The 14,310-nt window shown below is 39.8% G+C and overlaps 1 non-coding gene across 1 annotated transcript; it reads right to left on the bottom strand.

Annotated features, from left to right (window-relative positions):
* Positions 1-13,583: 13,583 nt before the first annotated feature.
* LOC118484432 lies at positions 13,584-13,690 on the bottom strand. Its single transcript, XR_004873543.1, has one exon. It is a non-coding gene; the product is annotated as a small nucleolar RNA R71 (small nucleolar RNA).
* Between the last annotated feature and the right edge of the window lie 620 nt (positions 13,691-14,310).

The following is a 14,310-nucleotide window of genomic DNA, read 5'->3' as shown; positions in this document are numbered from 1 at the left end:
TTTTCTTTAACTGTTTTCAGTTTTATAACTTTGGGGGTGAAGTACATGTTACAAATTGTTTACAAACGTTTACATATGGTATGGTTAGCTAAGGAATGTACTGTTAGATCATGCGAGTGGTGGGTACAACGCTTAAGACCGTTAATCCTCGTAGTAGGACCGAGGGACATGAGTGATAGATCTATTTGGGTGTTGCGAGCCCCACCCCTGAGGACCGGGATTTGGCCCATGAGGTGACTATGTCTTCCAGCCGGAAGCCCGGTACAAAATCCACTAGGATTGAGCCTTCCTGCATCATGTTACACATATTAATGGCCTTGCAAACCATTAATCGATCTGTTTTCCTTGTTGCTTACATACCGGGGATTTACAAATACATACATACTTACAATGATTACAAGGTTTATTCGTGCACACATACAAAACACACGGACTCGCTCAACTTTTGTTGATGTTTTCAAACTACATGTATTTCAGGAAACTAAATGTGGATCCGGCGGGCGCTGAAGTTTTCAAGTCGTGTCTCTAATATAAGATGTCATCCTATGTCAAAGGGTTTGAGTTATGTATTTTATCTTGGATAAGATACATGGCTCAAAACCTAATTTGTTAGTATCTTTTGTCAAGTCCTTATGGAACTTAAAACTTTGTTGGTGTTGTATTTGAACATGAAGTCCTTGCTTGGGATTTAAAAACAATGTTGGTTGTAATGTTTTAAAACAATCTATGGATGAACATCTTGGGTTTTATCATATAGTTGTTTGTTATGGTTGAATGCAATGATATTAAGCAAGTCACACATAATCACGCTTCCGCAAAAGTCAGGGTGTGACAGTTTGGTATCAGAGCTTCAATTGTAGCGAACTAGGATTTTTTCTCGAGTCTAGACTATAATCATTAGGGCTCTCACGAAAATATTTTTACAACATGTTTTCATTGTATACACAAAATGCACAGGTCCATGGAACAAACGTTTTACAAAAGGAAAGACAAGAAACACAATGCAAGGTCACATTGGTGGTTTAGTTTGGGGTAGACTAGGAAAGATAGAAAAGTGTCGTGAAGGATAATGTGAATACATGATTGAGTGATAATTGTCTTGCTTGCATACTAAGTGTTAGTGGATAATAAATGTGCACATGTTATGATTGTTATGTTACAGGCATCATGTCTTCTTCAGAGAGCGGATTATCAGACATTTGTGACCCTAAGGCCATCGTCTCAGATGATGAGTTTGCACTTGAGCCAGAGATACTTACGTCAGACACTGAGAGTGATCCTAACATGCTATCCGATGACGAGGACGACTTCCAGCCGTTCGCGTTGCTCGACTTTGGCGATGATTTACCCCTTGCTGATGGTTTTCCTGACGAGGATCCTTTTATCATTCCCATTCTAGTCCATGATCACCTCATCATTGGTCATCCCGATGGTGAGCACATCGTGGCTCCGATCCTCGATCCTGTTCCTCTTGTGGTCATTCATCCCGAGGATTGGCCATTCGATGATTTGTTTGGCGACGACGTTGATTTGTTTGTAGACGGTCCTCCAGTTGACGCCCAGGGTGATGGGGAGATAGATGAGGATGTTGTAGCTGTCCCACCTCCTACTGTTCCTGTCATTGAGTTATCCTCTGATTCCAGCTTGCACTCGGTCTCAGCCTCCTTTGAGTCTGTGACATCTTCAGCTTTACAGGCGGTCGGATTACAGCGTTACGCTACCGATTCTGATGATGACACTGTTATGTCAGCTGCACCATCTCCTCCACATGACCCCAAGCCTGGTCCTGAGCCAGATCTTGATCCTCTTGGTCAGCCTGATGTTGCACCTGCTGATCCTGAGCCGATTCCCGATCCAGACCATGTTTCATTTGGTTTACCAGACATTGCACCTCTTATTCCTGACCCAGTTCCTGCACCCGTTGATCTTCCAGTTGTTGAGCGATTTATTCCTCCACCCGCACCCGCTGATGTTGCTCCTCTCCCTCCTGTAGAGTCTGATGTCCATCGCACCGACTTGCCGATCGTTTTCTTACAGGACATCCCTGCACCCCGTCCAGGGGAAGGTACTTCAGGTCAGCACCTACGTGACGATCCTTTTGCTTCAGCAGCATTTCCTCCGACCTCACAGGCTGCACCATTTGCTCCCTTCACTTCTTCACCGCTTAATGAGCCATTCCGATGGTTCCCGCCATACTCTATGCTGATCTCAGACCCCTATCATCCCTCTCATTTTATTGGCTACACACGGGATGAGTTACTTTTATCACTTCAGCTTCAGTTTGAGATTATGAGCCATAGAGTTTTGGAGCTTGAGCTGACTCCACGTCCCCTACCGTGTCCTTGTCAGCCTACTTTCGTTCCTCCACATTCATCACCGTCTCCTTTTGCACATCCATCTGCTCCTCTTACTCCTTTTCCAGGTTTTGATTCTCGTTTCCTTACTGTTGAGCAGCATATCTGTTACTTACTTCGTCGTGTATACGAGCTCGAGGGGGAGCTTGCGCATGTTCGCAGTTTGCTTTTCTTCCCACCTCCTCCTCTTCCACCTCCACCATCAGCATAGTTGGTTTTTGGTTTTATGCAGATTGCATTACTTTTGGTGAGAGCACTACTATTGAGCCGAGATTGTGAAGACTTTTGAAGACCACTTTTTGACCATGTGATTTTTGTATATTGACAAACTTATTGGGCAAGGGTAGTGTGACCCTGTGTCCCTTTTGTTGTGATACACTTTGTAAACAATGTAACTGTGGTCGATGATTAATGAAATCTCAATCGTCATGTTCTCACTAAACACATTGTTGGATTACTTGCTTATGTTTTGATTGTGTTGTTGCATGATTACTTGGTACGATAAATGCTATTATATATACGTACTATTTATTTATTTAACGAATAAGACCTACCCATCTGATCTTCTTCTTAGAAGAAAGATGCCGCCGCGAAGGAACACCGATACTAACAATCCCTTGCCGACGACCGAGGCGGAATTACAAGAGCGCATCTCACAGGCCATCGCACACCACGAGGCCCTTCGCTCCGAACACAGTGGGGGTACCTCAGGGAATAACCCACCTAACGGTAATTTTTAAGTCACCTAAGACACTTTACAATACGTTTGGACATTTCAAAGTGTGCTTTGCTAATACTATATGTGAATGATGTTGCTTGTGTACAGGCTGTACCTACAAGCAGTTTTTGGACTGCAAGCCTCTGAACTTCGACGACACTAGAGGTGCCGTAGCTTTTGTGAGATGGGTTGAGAAGACAAATTCTGTGTTGCGGATGAGTAAATGTGCTCTAGAGCATCAGGTCACGTACATTTCTGGACTATTTCTAGATGGGGCTCTGTCATGGTGGAACCTTCAGGTTCAAACTTTGGGTGAGGCTGCGGCGTATGCTTTGACGTGGGATGAGTTGAAAGAGCTGATGCGTAAGAAGTATTGTTCGAGGGCAGAAATTCAGAAGTTGGAAACTTAATTTTGGAATTTGAAAATGGATGGTCCTAAAGTAGCTGAGTATGTGCAGAGATTTCATGACCTGTCAAGAGTGGTTCCTTACTTGGTGGAGCCAGAATTTAAGAGGATCGAACGTTTCATTTGGGGATTGGTGCCCCAAATACTAAGCATGGTAACTGCTTCTAAGCCTCCAACAATTACTGAGGCCATCGACTTGAGTGTGGCACTGACTGAGGAAGCGACTCGTCTGGGAAAGTTCTCAATTTCTGAGACCAAGAAGAAAGAAACTCATGTAGAGTCGTTTGGAGAAAACAAAAGAAAGTTTTCGAATTTCAAGAAGGGTACCCAAGGGAACAACAACAGTGCTAACAAGTGCAGAGACGCTAATCCGCCAGTTGAAGCACAAGCTGGCACTACAAATGCTGAGAACAAAGGAAGAGGGTATATGGGCACTCTGCCCAAGTGTGATGTATGCCAGTTTCATCATGCCGGTCAGTGCAGGTTTAGGAAGTGTGGTAACTGTGGAAGGAATGGTCATTCGTAGGAAACGTGCCGAGTTGGAACTGGTCATGGAAATGTTGGTTAAGGAGGAAATGGTAATGGTAACCGTGGTGGAAACGGTTATGGGAATAGAAATCAGGGAGGAAACAATAATCAGGGAGGTAATGGAAACCGGAATGGAAATGGAAACCAGGCGGGAAATGGAAACCAAGGGGGAAATAATAACAACAATCAAGGGGGTACTGGAAATGGACGCGGTCAAGGTTGCTTTGGTTGCAGTGATGTAGGGCACTTCAAGAGAGATTGCCCAAAGAATAACCAAGCTCGCGGAAGAGTGTTCAACATTGGAGCTAGGGAAGCTCGCCAGGATCCGAACGTAGTCACTGGTACGTTCCCTATTAATCAACATTTTGCATCTGTGTTATTTGATACCGGTGCCGACTATAGCTTCGTATCTCTAGAGTTTAAGAATATACTTGGTTTAGTAGCAAGTAAGTTAGACATTCCGTACTCGATAGAACTAGCTAATGGGAAGCTAGTAGAAGCCAATGAAGTGATTAGAGGTTGTGTTATAGAGCTTGGAGAGCGTGAGTTTTCGATCGATCTTCTGCCAGTTGAATTAGGAAGCTTCGACGTAGTAGTTGGGATGGTTTGGTTGTCGAGTAATTGCGCAGAGATTGTATGCCATGAGAAGATTATTCGCATCCCGTTAGCAAATGAAGAGACGATCGTGATTCATGGGGAGACAGACAAGAAGAAGCATTTCAGTTGCTTAAGAATAAGCTATGCGATGCACCTATATTATCCCTATCCGAAGGCACCGACGACTTCGCGGTATACTGTGACGCCTCGCGTCAGGGTTTGGGTTGCGTGCTAATGCAACGCCAGAAGGTTATCGCTTATGCTTCTCGCCAACTAAAGGTACATGAGAAGAACTACACCACACATGATTTGGAGTTAGGTGCAATGGTGTTTGCTTTGAAGATTTGGCGACATTATCTGTATGGTACTCGCTGTACTATTTTTACAGATCACAAGAGCCTTCAGCACATATTTGATCAGAAAGAGCTTAACATGAGACAGCGAGGATGGGTTGAGTTGTTAAATGATTATGATTGCGAGATTAAGTATCATCCAGGAAAGGTGAATGTGGTGCAGACGCCTTAAGTCGAAAAGAAAGGATCAAGCCCATAAGGGTTAGGGCTTTAGAGATGATTATTCAGACATATCTCTTGTTGCGTATTCATGCTGCACAGAAAGAAGCTCTTAAGAAAGAGAACATTAATGATGAATATCTCAGAGAAATGGAGAAAAAGTTGGTACCCAACGAGGAAGGAACCTTGTATTTTATGGGACATATTTGGGTTTCGCTTTTTGGTGGTCTTAGAGAGGTTATTTTTTATGAAGCTCATAAATCGAGGTACTCGATCCATCCAGGATCGGACAAGATGTACCAAGATTTGAAGGATTACTATTGGTGGCCAAGACTCAAAGGTGATGTTGTTGCTTATGTTGGGAAGTGCTTAACTTGTGCGAAGGTGAAGGCCGAGTATCAGAAGCCTTCAGGTCTTCTGCAACAGCCAGAAATACCCATGTGGAAGTGGGAGCAGATTTCTATGGACTTCATAACCAAGTTACCCAGAACTCCCAGAGGTCATGATACGATTTGGGTAATCGTAGATCGGTTGACGAAGTCTGAGCACTCCTTGCCGATTAGAAAAAAGGATAACACTGGTAAGCTAGCTGAACTTTACCTCAGGGAGATAGCGGCACGTCATGGAGTGGCTATCTCGATTATATCAGACAGAGATGGTCGGTTTGTGTCAAGGATTTGGCAATCTTTTCAAGAAGCTTTTGGTTCTCAGTTGAATCTGAGTACAGCTTTTCACCCGCAGACAGACGGACAGAACGAGAGAACTATTCAGACGTTGGAAGATATGCTACGTGCTTGTGTAATGGATTTAGGTGGCAGTTGGGATACTCATCTGCCTTTGGTTGAGTTTTCCTATAACAACAGCTACCATACAAGCATCCAAGTTGCACCCATTCGAGGCTCTCTACGGACATAAGTGCCGATCACCGTTATGCTGGGCAGATGAAGGTGACAGACAGACAGATGGTTGGTCCCAAACTGGTCCAAGAAACAACCGATAAGATCATGCAGATCCGAGAGCGCATCATGGCGGCTCGTGATCGATAGAAGAGTTATGCGGACCAAAGACGAAAACCCTTGGAATTTGAAGTGGGTGATATGGTTTTGTTAAAAGTTTCACCTTGGAAAGGTGTAGCACGCTTTGGGAAGCGTGGCAAGTTAAACCCACGATATATCGGGCCATTCAGAATTTTGGAAAGGGTTAGTACAGTAGCGTACAAGTTGGAGCTACCAGCAGAACTAAATGGTGTTCATGATACATTTCATGTATCTAATCTGAAGAAAAGTCCAACGTAAGAGACAGTGGTCATCCCTGCAGATGAAGTACACATTGACGACACACTCCACTTAACCGAAGAACCTGTTGAGGTAACAGATTGGAAGGTTAACAAGACTCAGAGGAGTAGTGTTAAGCTTGTCAAGGTTCGATGGAATGCACGTCACGACCCAATGTTTACTTGGGAGCGTGAAGACCGTATGAAAGCAAAATACCCACATTTGTTCCCTAACTCCCCTGCAGCTAATAGCGCAGCTTAAAATTTCGGGACGAAATTTTCTTAACAGGGGGAGAATGTGACAATTGTCAAATTTGCATGTATCCGTACAATTATTAAACAGTAATTATGACTTAATGACTGTGCTGAATTACAATTAATGACATGAACTGCTTTCTGATTATTGCCATATACATACATGTGCATCACATATTGCATAATGTCATATTATTATTGCATGCAACATTTATTGATTCAAATGATGCACGAAACAAAGATAGCACAGTTATCAGACAAAACAGAAAAATGCTGACGGAGTTCAGTACATAGACAGACATGGTATTGAGACAAAGAATGAGCCAGAAACCAAGAGTTACACTAGTATAGTGTGTAGGAAAGTAAGGATCATAAAACTGCCTCCCTAGAGATTGTTTAAGTGCCGGAAAGTGCCTAAAACTCACATAAACTGCAGAATTCTGCAGAATTCAGTAAAATTCAGCATTTAAACAACTTAATATCATGCAAAAATATGGTTAAATGGTCCAGAATGCTTTACTAAGTGTCGGGAATCAAAACTGTCACAAAAGGTAACATAAAGCACACTAAACTGCAACCGATAACTAACCGAACAACCGGACACTACCCAAAACACCAAATTTTCACTAGAAGCATTGTTTTATCATTTCCGAACTAGTTATGGTCCCCAACAGCATAACACACTATATAACATCCTAATAACTAAACACCTAACTATAACACTTAGATTTTAACTAACATAACTAACTAATCTTTACAACTCAACTAAGACCCCCCTCCATCTTACGGTCATCAGTGGGCCCCCACTCTTGATTTTATTTGATTATTAAATTAGATCATGCCTCCATCTTTTGTGAACAATATGACCATTATAGAAAACCATGTTGGAAGATAATATAAGTGACCACTAGAACTTAAACTTTCATTCTCATTTGAACACAACACACACCATACTCTCTCTTCTCTCCCTCCCATTCTCGGCCGAAACCACACCAAGCACCACCACCTTCATCATTCAACTTTCATCCATTCTCTAAGCATTTAAAGCTGTAAGAAGCAACACAAAGAAGCTAGGAGCTCTTGGAAGTGGAAGGACCTCTTGCAAGTGCTATTAACCACCTCATTCATCTTCATCTTCATCTTGTGTTCATCCCTAGCCTTGAGCTAGTAGTAAGATCATCTAAACTCCATTTTACATCTTATTTAGTTGGTTAAAGAATGATACAAGTAACTTAACATGAAAAACACTAATGATCAAGAACATGAAACTTAAACATAAGACTAAAAATCATAAGAATACATGTTGATAAGTGTTATTATGCTTCTTGATTGTTGATTGTTTGTGTTAATGATGTTAAACATCACATGAACTTGCTAGATAGTGATTAAAGACATAATCTAGCAAGATGAGAGGATGATTATGTTATGATCATCCTTATGTAAAACATGAACTTGAAAGATTAAATGTTTTTCTTGAAGTATGATGATCAAAGTGAAATGTGAATCTTGCAAACATGTGATTTCAAGAATAATTTTTCAAGAAACCAAGTTAAAATACAAGATTTACATAAACTTGGTTCTTAAAGAAATTAATCACATTTTTAGTGGTTAATCAAGTGTAGAATCATGTATTTAACAAGAAAAATTCAAGAAGAAATATTTTTAGAAAAATGATTTACAAGTTGTAAACATCCAAATTCTTTAATAATGATGTTTTTAAATAAACAACCACACTTTAAAGGGTAACTAAGCTTACTAAACACACTAGTAAGTTACTACAAATTTTTATAAATATTCAAGTTCATGAAGTAGTGTAAATAGCTTGATTTTGGCAGATTGGTAAGTATTGTTTGATTTGTTGTTGATTGTGATGATTTATAAAAGAAAATGATACGCTTTGAAAGCATGGAAACCTCCATTTTTAAGTGGAAACTATAGCAAATTTTTTCTAGAAATTTAATACCTAGAAAAATATTTTTAAACAAATATTTACAAGTATATTTTAACCATGATTTTTCAAATAAAGTTTGCCATAATATTTGTTACAAAAATTACAGAATATTGGAGGTTGGTTTTTGATAATAAAAGTGACTAAATATGTATTTAGGAGAATATATATTTAGATGTCACCATGTGTGTGATTATTTGTATATTATGTGTATTAGTTATATTATTTTAGGACTTGAAATAATATAACTCACCAAAATACCAAGAAATCACAATACAAAATATTACCAAAATCCCAAGAAATAAATATACAATTTATACCCAAATATTGGATAAACCGAACAAGGAATATAACTTACAAAAATATTCCGGAATTCTTTATAAGTATATTTTGGTAAATGGTATTTTGGACACCAAGAGAACAAAAATATGATTTTTATAATTATTACATAGATATATCATATTTTTGACAAGATGAAAATATATTATTTTTGGGTAAATAAAAATATATATGTTTTCTTGAAATTATTAGAAGATATATTATTTTTGGGAGAAAATATATATTTTCTTAAATAAACATAGAATACATTATTTTTGGGTAAAAAATAGATATATATATATTCTCTAAGTTAAACTTGAAAATATATTATTTTTGAGGTTTAAATGAAAATACAATTATTTTTGCCAAGGGAAAAATTATAAATATTTTCTATGTAAGATTTCTTAAAATATATATTTTGAGAATATATATTGATGAATTTTTATTAGAAATATTATTGCGGAAAAGTTAATACAAAAATTAAGTATATGAATACTTAATAAACACAATGAAAATACGTATTCTCGTACGTATAAATACACCGGAATACGCCACCGATACTTGGCAAAAATATACAAGGTTAAGAGTACGAGTATGAATACACCCATCCTTGGGAAGTTATACATGAACAAATACAATAATGTGACAAGTTAAAATATATTATTTTAACTAATATTCCAAAAATTTAATAAATATGATTTAAGTTAAAATATTTATTATTTTAACAAATAATTATATAACTTGGAATAATATTAAAGACACAAGAAACGTAATCCAAAGACACTGATTAAGACTAAAGGTCAAGGCACGACCCACTCGTCTAATAAACCGTAGTACGTTTGTAGGTAGTCGTGCACTCTAAGGGAAGCTTTGGGTTGTTTGATTGAAGAACGCAAGCTTTGGGTGAAGTACATGTTTCAGATTGTTTACAAACGTTTACATATGGTATGGTTAGCTAAGGAATGTACTGTTAGATCATGTGAGTGGTGGGTACAACGCTTAAGACCATTAATCCTCGTAGTAGGACCGAGGGACATGAGTGATAGATCTATTTGGGTGTTGCGAGCCCCACCCATGAGGACCGGGATTTGGCCCATGAGGTGACTATGTCTTCCAGCCGGAAGCCCGGTACAAAATCCGCTAGGATTGAGCCTTCCTGCATCACGTCACACATATTAATGGCCTTGCAAACCATTAATCGATTTGTTTTCCTTGTTGCTTACATACCGGGGGTTTACAAATACATACATACTTACAATGATTACAAGGTTTATTCATGCATACATACAAAACATATGGACTCGCTCAACTTTTGTTGATGTTTTCAAACTCCCATGTATTTCAGGAAACTAAATGTGGATCCGGCGGGCGCTGAAGTTTTCAAGTCGTGTCTCTAATAAAAGATGTCATCCTATGTCAAAGGGTTTGGGTTACGAATTTTATCTTGGATAAGATACATGGCTCAAAACCTAATTTGTTAGTATCTTTTGTCAAGTCCTTATGGAACTTAAAACTTTGTTGGTGTTGTATTTGAACATGAAGTCTGTGTTTGGGATTTAAAAACAATGTTGGTTGTAATGTTTTAAAACTATCTATGGATGAACATCTTGGGTTTTATCATATAGTTATTTGTTATGGTTGAATGCAATGATATTAAGCAAGTCACACATAATCACGCTTCCGCAAAAGTCAGGGTGTGACAGTTAGCTACATTGATATTGATCAACTATGGAGTCTATGAATAGGGGACTTATGTTATTTATAAAGAGAGATATCGAAAGGATTAAACTATGAAATAAAGAGAAACCAACAACGACAATCAGATGATGAATTGAAGGCAACCTTGCCTTGTAAATGTTGTAATCGAACAATAGCTCTCACTTAGAGGAGATATCCTAGTGGGGTTCATGAGTGGTTTTTTATGAAATGAGGGGAGAGTGGATTTTTTTGAAAGGAAAACTTCATTAAAACATACCCAAGCCCGAAAACGGGACCGGGAACCAAACCAAAACAAACAAACTACATAATTACAAATCTACACCAATCCATCCACGAAATAAAATTATACTTAGTTCTATTTATGTACTGATGTGTGTAAAATGCAACATATAAATTACATCAAATGAGGCATAAAACTAACCCTTTTTAAGTACTAATGTTGGAAAAAGAGTGTTTTTGTCTTCCTTTTGTATTTTCAGGATTAAATGAGCTCGAATTAACAAAAGAAGCAAAAAGGCAGCTAAATCTAACATAAATACAAGAAAAGGAACATAAGTGGATTTCCCGACCCCTCGACAGCATCCTCCCAAGCAAAACAGAGAAGGCAGAAGACTGAACACGCCCCGTGCTCAGCGAACACGGGGCCGTGCCCAAGAAGCAACAGATAAGACAAACCTATATAAGCTTCTATTGCCCACCACGGGGCCGTGCCCAGTGAACACGGGGGCGTGGCGAAAGTACTGCAGGCGCATTAATTGTAATTGCGAATTACAATTAATGAGGAGAGAGATTGTCAGACAGGCACGGGGCCGTGCCCAGCAGACACGGGGCCGTGCCCAGGCTTCTGTTCAGCCTATAAATAGGAGTGCTTGGTTTCATTGCAACTCATCCCTTGGCACACCACCTCTCTCACACTTCATCCACCATCCACCACCATCACAACACCATCATCCACCACCATCATCCATTGTCCATCATAGAGTGTGTGGGTCGTCTCGGGATCCAAGATTGATCGTAAGAGTTCTTGACAATCAAGGCCATGTTTGCCTCAGTCTCTTACATCACTTGGTGAAGACAAGTGTTTAGTATAATACTTTTTATTTTTAATCTTTTGCACTTTTTATTTGGTTTTGTATTAATGACTTTAATAACTAGTTGCTTATGTTGAAGGTGATTCTTCCTTATCGTTTGTCCGTGGTGTCTTGGCATTATTTTACTGTCTATATAAAATAAAAGATTTTCACCATTCATATCTCCACGGGCTATATGGAGGTATGTTGGCTACCTGGTCGGGGGTTAAGGGAACGGTTTGGTAAGGGTCTTGCTCTTGTTCAGCGTTTAGAGGTCCTGCAAGGGACCTGGGTCAAATTTAGTAGGATCTCCTTCAATACCCAAAGGTATTGGATGGCGGGGATCCAAACTCTTTGATCCCCTCATAAGTTAACTACTATTAATACTATAACCCGGCTATTTAGGACTGTATCCCTGCTGACTCAGACTACTTAGTCGAGGGTAACGTCACCTCCAAAAGAGGGGCCTACCATAATTTGCATTAATAACTTAATTCATTATCTTTCAATAATCCGATCCTTTAGGATTGTATCCTTGCTGACTCAAACTACTGGGTTGAGGGTAACGTCGCTTTCAAAAGAGGGGCCTACTACAATAACTAAGATAATCTCTTAAACAAGTGCAAAAGTGCGAAAATAATCAAAGGTTATACTAATACATGAGTCGGATCCAAGTGATTCATCTTGTCTATCTGTTTTTATTTTTATTTTATTTTTCAGCATTTAGTTAGTTTTATTTTCTTAGTTTAAAAATCTTTTTCTAACATTTTGATTTGGTTAGATGTTGAGGATAAACCGGTACTAAAAGCTCTTGTGTCCTTGGACGACCTCGGTATCTTACCAACACTATACTACGTCCATGATGAGTGCACTTGCCCATATGTGTGTTTAGTGTTAGTAAATATCGTGTTTTATAAATTTAAAACTTGGCTAAAAGTGTAAAAAGGGCTCAAAATATACATCTAAAATATAACACACTTCACGCACATCAAGTTTTTGGCGCCGCTGCCGGGGACACAAGGATTTTATGAAAGTTAGGAATCAACGGCCTAATCATATTTTTTATTTTTCTTTTTAATTTTTTAGGATTTTCTTAGTTTTTCAGCTTCTGCAGAGCTCAGCACGGGCCGTGTCTGGTCGGACACGGGCCGTGCCCAACGTTGTTACTGGCAGTTTTTAGTTTTCCAAGTTACAGAAGGCTGACCACGGAGCCGTGTCAGTGCAACACGGGGCCGTGTCCAACTCTCCAGTAACTGGGATCTGGAAAACAATCACTGTAACTCCGACCACGGGCCGTGTTCACTGAGCACGGGGCCGTGGTGAACCTTCTGACCAGCATTCTTTTCTGTTTTTATTGCAGGACTTGGAACCAGACGCCACCCCTACGTAGTGTATGAGCTCCAGTTCTAATAAGGACATAAAAGAACCTCTAGAAGAACCCGAACGCTTTCTCAGAAAAAGACTAAAAGCCAAAAACCAAGAGAAGGTTTCGGGAAATCCACTTCCAATGGCGGACCAACGTACCCTCATGGATTATCTACGACCCACCGTAGGTAATCTCGGCGCCGCTATCAACGCACCGAATGTTGAAGCCAATAACTTCGAACTTCGGCCGCATTTGATGTAGATGCTTCAAAACTCCGCAACCTTTCATGGGCTTGCGGACGAGGATCCCCATCTACATATTACTAATTTCTTAGAAATATGTGATACTTTTTGGATCAATGGAGCATCAAATGACGCCATCCGCCTCCGAATGTTTCCTTTTTCACTAAAAGACCGAGCAAAAGCTTGGCTTAACGCCCTCCCAGCTGGATCGGTAAACACCTGGGATGAACTAGCCCAAAAATTTCTATATAAGTATTTCCCTCCCGCTAAAACGGCTAAATTAATGACTGAAATTAATACATATTCACAAGAGGATGGGGAATCCTTATATGAAACTTGGGAAAGGTTCAAGGAGCTATTGCGAAAGTGTCCACATCACGGCCTTGCGATATGGCAACAAGTATCCACTTTCTATAATGGGTTGTTGCCACACACAAGGCAGACACTTGACTCTAGCTCTGGGGGACTTTCAGGTAATCGCCGCTCGCATGAAATATATAATCAAATTGAGGAAATTGCTCAAACCAATTTTCAGTGGCACACTCCCCGAGACAATAAATCTATTGCCCCGGGCGCCCATAAGGTTGATGAAAGCACTTCTTTACAAGGCCAAATCGAGGCCCTTTCTTCGAAAATAAAAAAAATTGGAAATGACAAAAACAGTCTCGGTTATGGCTTGTGAAGGGTGTGGTGGGCCACATGAAAATTGGAGTTGTATGAAAGAAACAGACGATCAACAAGAGTCGGTAAGCTACATTGATAATAGACCTAGGCCGTCGGGTCCTCCAACGGGCACCTACAACCAAGGATGGCGAAATCACCCTAACCTTGGTTGGAGAGAACCCGGCAATAGTAGTAACCAACAAAACCAACGAACAAACTTTCAACAACCAAGAAATGAGTCACAAAATTTCCCTCAACAACAAGGTGGACGAGAAAGGCTTGAAGATACCATATCTCGCCTCATCTCCGACACTGAAAAGAAAAACTCGGAGAGGTTTCTA

The sequence above is a fragment of the Helianthus annuus genome, chromosome 11, assembly GCF_002127325.2.
Source record: "Helianthus annuus cultivar XRQ/B chromosome 11, HanXRQr2.0-SUNRISE, whole genome shotgun sequence".
NCBI classification, from domain to species: Eukaryota; Viridiplantae; Streptophyta; class Magnoliopsida; order Asterales; family Asteraceae; genus Helianthus; species Helianthus annuus.
Note: the sequence above shows the minus strand (reverse complement) of the source record. Positions and strands in the feature narration are given on the sequence as shown.